The following is a 6,000-nucleotide window of genomic DNA, read 5'->3' as shown; positions in this document are numbered from 1 at the left end:
TGACGGTGATCTGTAAGTTTTTTTCCCCTTTAAATAAATACTACCCTATTAATTATAATTCCAAACTGCTGTGGCATTGTTTGTGACTTAAGCCTACAAGTTTCCTCTGGTTAATTAATGCTAAATAGTCATTTTTAAAGCATACATAGAAGTAACACTATATATAGACTGATCAGGTTATATTTATTTGCTCAGGAATGCATATAGGTAAGTGTGCAGTAACAATTAAAGGAAAAAGTGGTCATAAATCCAAAAGCCAGCAAGAGGGTATTGTTGGAGGGTTCGGAGGGAGGAAATGGAAGAGGGAAATGGTGTAATGACACTATAGTCTCAAGATACAGAAACAATTGGGAGACCTTTTATGTCTAGATTCTATATATTCGAGAAGGCAGGGTATAAGAAATGTCAAACTTTCAGATATCTTTCCAATATCTTTTTCTTTAAAGTTCCCCAATAATTCAGTCTATAAGTAGTCAATGAATTTGCATTAATACTTTATCTTGTACCGTTTCGCATCACTGCATGTTCTCATATTAAAAAAGGAAAACACCATTAGAATCAATTCTCTTTTTACATTAACTCTCTCTCTCAAAAAAGCTAAGTTCCCCTTTATCATTCCACCTAGGGAAATGAACTGTGTTCTTCCTGATTCTTCCTGATGCAGTCACAGAACCTGTTTAAGAACAAAGCTTCCTCTTTATTCAGAGCAGGTTCTTGTTCTGCAACAGAGCAGTAGGATAACCTCACAAAATGTATTCAGAATGCTAATACTTCCCTCCATGGCTAGAGGACTCAAAGAAACGTGGTGCTTTTCAGCATCATGTAGTCAAGTTGAAGAAATTTCAGGTAATGATATTGCCAGGTAGGGTTGCCACCTAGATAAAATTAATACCAAGTATAGCTTGTGATTGCTAATACAGCCCTAACATCATAGATACAACAACTCTAAAATCAGTCTGTCCTTAAAGATGCTATTATTTATTTTTTTGTTCTCAATTAAAGGACCATGGTGGTGATATAACCAGGGAGGCAGCAAAACCTGTTTCCCTGTATTTATACCCAACGCTACAGGAGAAGGAAGGAGCACCAAGCTACAAGACAAATGTGTAATTCTGTTCACTAGGCTTAAGAACATTATCTCTGTGTGAAGCAAAAAACATTTCAATATAATTTTCCATTGAAATTGAATATGATAGATTTCTTTTCAACATTCTAGCAATATGTGTACATGTAACTGATATTATAAAGGTTACAGACACAGAAACTGCATACTAAAGTCTGTAATATACATTATTTCAGATTGACTTTTTAAACTGAGAAATGTATTCCTCAAAAGCGTATTCTTTAAAATGTATTTCTTATGTAAGTTGCTAGATATTACCATACATTTAACACAGAGCTTCTCTTCTTTTACAATCATTAGACCTGCCTAGCACAATATAATAATTACTAGATAATCAGCATTATATATCTTTTGATGTAACTCCTTCAAGTGTAGATGTGCTTAGCATCATTAAGTGTGTAGTTGGTTTTAAAAATGTGAAATGAAATAAAATATATGAATTTTAGTAGTAATGATTAGTATATTGTTTGCATGCTGAATTGATAATTACTTGGATATAAAATTTAAAATTCATTATTTATCCTTATATCAGCCACTTCCTTTCTCATTTTATAGTGTTAGTGATAAAAAAATTTAAATGCTTTGTGTGACTTTTATGACTCACATCTGTATATAACAGCACAGCACTATACTATACTGAATGCATATATTCAAAAAAAATACGTCGTTGTAGCAGGCATAAGTTGTGTATAATTTTTTGTCTAGGCATGGAACCCCATGCAATCTTCCCCTTTCCAGTTAGCAAGTTCTTCACAGCAGAATTCCTGGTATTTAACTCTTTTTTGTTGTTGTTCATCCGTTTATTTCTGCATTTGTTTTAGGTTGCGGCTACTGTGCCTGCATGATTTTTTTTTTTTCAAAAAAAGACTCTCAGACAGCTTTGATAGCTTGGCCAATGACTTAATTGTTCTCTGGCTTTAAAAACCTCTTTTGCAATTTCCCCTGAGCTATAGATGCAGGAGCTGTGGTGTAGATGTATCCTTTGAGGTTAAGCTTCACACAAACCACTAATCTTTGTGTTATGTCCACATTTGTTTTTCTGTGAGTCTGTGAATCTGCTGTAGAGAGAAGCTTATTTGGTGAAGGGTGGTACCTACACTTATCTGGAAATATAAGGATAAGATCTAGAGTGTGGTAATGATATATGTTGGTCTAAAAGTATTTGCAGTAGACTTTATCATAAGATCTAATACCTCACTAGACTTGGTCAGTTTTTTAATAATAGGCATGGATTACCACTGGATAAGTGAGGCTTAAATCCAGTTAGGGTGTATTACCAATAATATGTGAATTCCACTTAAAACATTTATATGGATATCTTGTTGTGGTTCATAGGTGTTGCAACTGGATGGGAATAACCACAAGAATGTTTGCTAAAACCTCAAAAAACTATATTCTGTATTTACCCAAATAATACACAACACAAACACACACAAACATACATACATATACACATACACATGCATGTATATGTGTATATAAAAAATGTATATGTGTATATTTGAAAGGAAATTAAGTAGTTTAGGCTGTCAATTCTCCCTACAAGAATCAAAGACTAATAAAAACCTCAGTAACAGGAATGAAAAACCTTCTTTGAAGCAATTTATCAGGCTATCCCAAGTGTCTCCCAAAACAATGAAGACTATTGACAGAGCTCTTGGTTGCTTTTCAGAGGTCAATGAAAAGACACTATTTGTTGAGACCAATTAAGTCCTGGCCTTCAGCTGCTCTTCCCTGTCTAGAGCCTTCTAATTGAAGTTACTAGAAGCTGTGCCTAGCTTAGAGGATCAGAGGATGGGATTTTTCACCTGGTGGCCATTGACTGCAGTGTATTTAAGCCTCCATGGTGCTATTAAAGGGGGGGTGGTTGGTACCAGTGAAAGAAGATCTGTGTGTAGGTCTGTCTCTACATGTGTTTCCTCAACATCCAGTCCCTTGCTTGAAGATCTCGAACTGGGTTCTAGCACTTAGAGCACAGAAGGGGGGGGGGCACGGTGCACAGCACTATTGCGAAAACACTGCACACTTAGGGCATAGGACTTCCAAAACTAGAGCTGGATGTAACATAATAGCCTCTTTTCTGATGTTTATTTTTCATGGCACCAGAAAATACTGATCAAGAAACCCAGGGAGAAAAGCAATTAACACACAAACACTTAGTTCTTAACCTTTGGCAACATTGTTGACCATACTTGTAGCCAAATTACTTTTAACATGTCTGGGAATCCAGATGTCATTCTGGGAAGACTGTATTTGAACATCTGGTTACCATTTCTTTCACAAAATGACTCTATCGTAGTATATTATCTGGCAGCCTTTGTTCACAAAAACATTATTTATAATTCAATTATTTTATACTTGGAATGCTATGAAAATTGGCCACCACCTTAAGGATTGAAGTGCTATGATCCCACTGTCACAATCTTTGTGAAGGGTGAGGATATGGGGAGGATATGGGAGAAAGTAGAGGGAAGACTGGGAACCAATATGTTCAAAATACATTATATGCAATTTTCAAAGAAATAATCAAAGTACTTCTAAGAAAGAAACAGAAACTCATCAGAGATCAAGTATTTAATTTGTTCATCTTTATTACTTACACAGTACTTCAACTTAAACAGGGAAAAATAGGCTTCTAACTCTCGATAATTTAAAAAAAGTTTTATGGCAAGTATTGAAGTAAATATGTCATTTTTAAGACTTCAATATTCTGTGTTCTTTCTTCTCATCAATTTTGCTACAGAAAAGGATATGTTTAACTACCAATGGAAAAGTCTGCTGAAATAAGTTATCGTAGTTTTAACTTCCAACCTAACCAAAGAAAGCCCGGGTTCTCCTTATTTTATATTTCACACAAAAAGAATAGACTGTTATGAATAGAGAAACACCATTATGTTCCACCCAAATGAACTGTACATTCCTAACCAACATAGGAGATTGACATGACATTGGATATGCCTAGGAAATCTGTAAAGATTTTGACTTATGCAAACACAGTCTGCACCAATTTGTGTGCGGAGCCACCTACCTGCTGTGAATCCCTATGCCGACCATATTGAATTTCACCACAACACATTAGAGAGGTGAGACTCAAACAATCAATTAGCACTCTGGCCAGTTCCAGGAATAAGTACGCTTGTTTTTTACTGCACGGCAAGTTTGAAACTGTGAAAATAATCACAGAACTAAACGAACACTTAATTGAGTATCTCTGTGCGCAGACTGTGTTACTTTTCTGTGGCTTTTTAAGGGACCTCATTTGCTTAAATGATGAGAACCTTGGGGAGAAGAAGATGCATTTATATGAGGAAGGATGAGAGGCAATAGCCCTAAACTCATTTGGATTTGGACAGGTGAGACCCGATATTGATAGAACGCTAAGCAAGTGTTGAAAAGCGCTTGCTATGCAATGGATATTGAGTCTCTGGGGAAGTGTCTGCAAATTTACCATCGGCATGACGAATTCTTCCAGTACTGTAACTGGTATCACTCAACTCTGGGGAGAGTCTCCATGTAAGAATTCAATAACCACAAAGAAACCAGCAATATGGTGAGCAATAAAAAAAGTGAGGAAACGATTTAATTAAAATGGATCTTTTGGGAAAATAAATTCAACCATTCTACCTCATTGTTGTGGTTCCAAGATGAGCTTCAGGTCAAATAGAGGAAGAACTGAAGCATGGGAAACATTAGTCAGCACTCACAGTACTCTGCAGAAGGGGTTCGAGGACACCAGAAGAACATGGCCCACAGAATCAACTAAGCAGGGCTCATAATGGCTTTCAGAGACTGAAGTGGTTACTATGGAGCCTGCATGAGTCTGTACCAGGCACACGGAACACAAGCTGTGGTTCTTTAGCTTGGGCATTTTGTTGGACTCCTAACAAAGGGAGTGGGGGTGTCTCTGACTCCTTTGCCTGCTCTTGGGACCATTTTTATCCTACTGGGTTGCCTCATCTAGTCTTTCTATAAGGTTATGTGCCTTGTCTTATTGCATCTTACTGTGTCACATCTGGGTGATATCACTGTAGCCTGCTCTTTTCTGAAAAGAAACAGAGGAGTAGTGCATTTAGGGAAAGCAGAGGTAGGGAGGGATTATGAGAAGGGAGGCTGGTGTTGGGATGTATTGCATGAGAGAAGAATAAGTAAACCATTAAAATTTGAGAAAAGGCATACATATAGAGTAAAAAAGAAGCCAACCGGTCAAACAAACAAACAAAAAGAATATCTCATGCAGTGTTGGTCAAAGTGCCTTGATAGAAAATAAGATTAGTTAGGCAGACACTGCTGAATAATTTACATCTCTATATGTAGTATAGAACTCTAAATTCAAAGGACATAGATTTTAAATGGAAGCAGAGATGTCAGAATTCAATTCTGGGTCTGGTTACTTTGTAGGTCCCAATGAGGAGTGAGTGTTTCTTAGTGAAATCAGCTTCTAAATCCATGCAACATAAATAACATCACATTATAAACAAGTGTACTCTAACCAAGTCTCACTTCTGAATTATTTACTTTTTTCTGGGTATTGTAGCTTGTGGACATCTCTGTTCTGTTTTTTTCTTTTTCATGCTCTATGTGCTCATTTCTGTTAAAATGATTGCCCTCCAGAACGACTGAGATTCGTAGGTTAATTGGTTGATTGACTTGATCCCAGGTCCTCGGAAACAATGCGTGGAGACACAGAACATATTTTTGGTGGTAAATTCATTTACTATTCTGCTGATCTGTATAGACAATACCCAGTGGGCATTGTGGTGAAGCTTCCTACATTGGTCAATGGTGTTTGTTTACAACATGTATCCGCATGACCTCTAATCCTTTTTTCCTCTCCATGAACATAATGGCACACTTTTACTCATTTTGTATTTCATCGT

This window comes from Microtus ochrogaster, chromosome 4 (genome assembly GCF_000317375.1).
Source record: "Microtus ochrogaster isolate Prairie Vole_2 chromosome 4, MicOch1.0, whole genome shotgun sequence".
Classification (NCBI taxonomy): Eukaryota; Metazoa; Chordata; class Mammalia; order Rodentia; family Cricetidae; genus Microtus; species Microtus ochrogaster.
Note: the sequence above shows the minus strand (reverse complement) of the source record.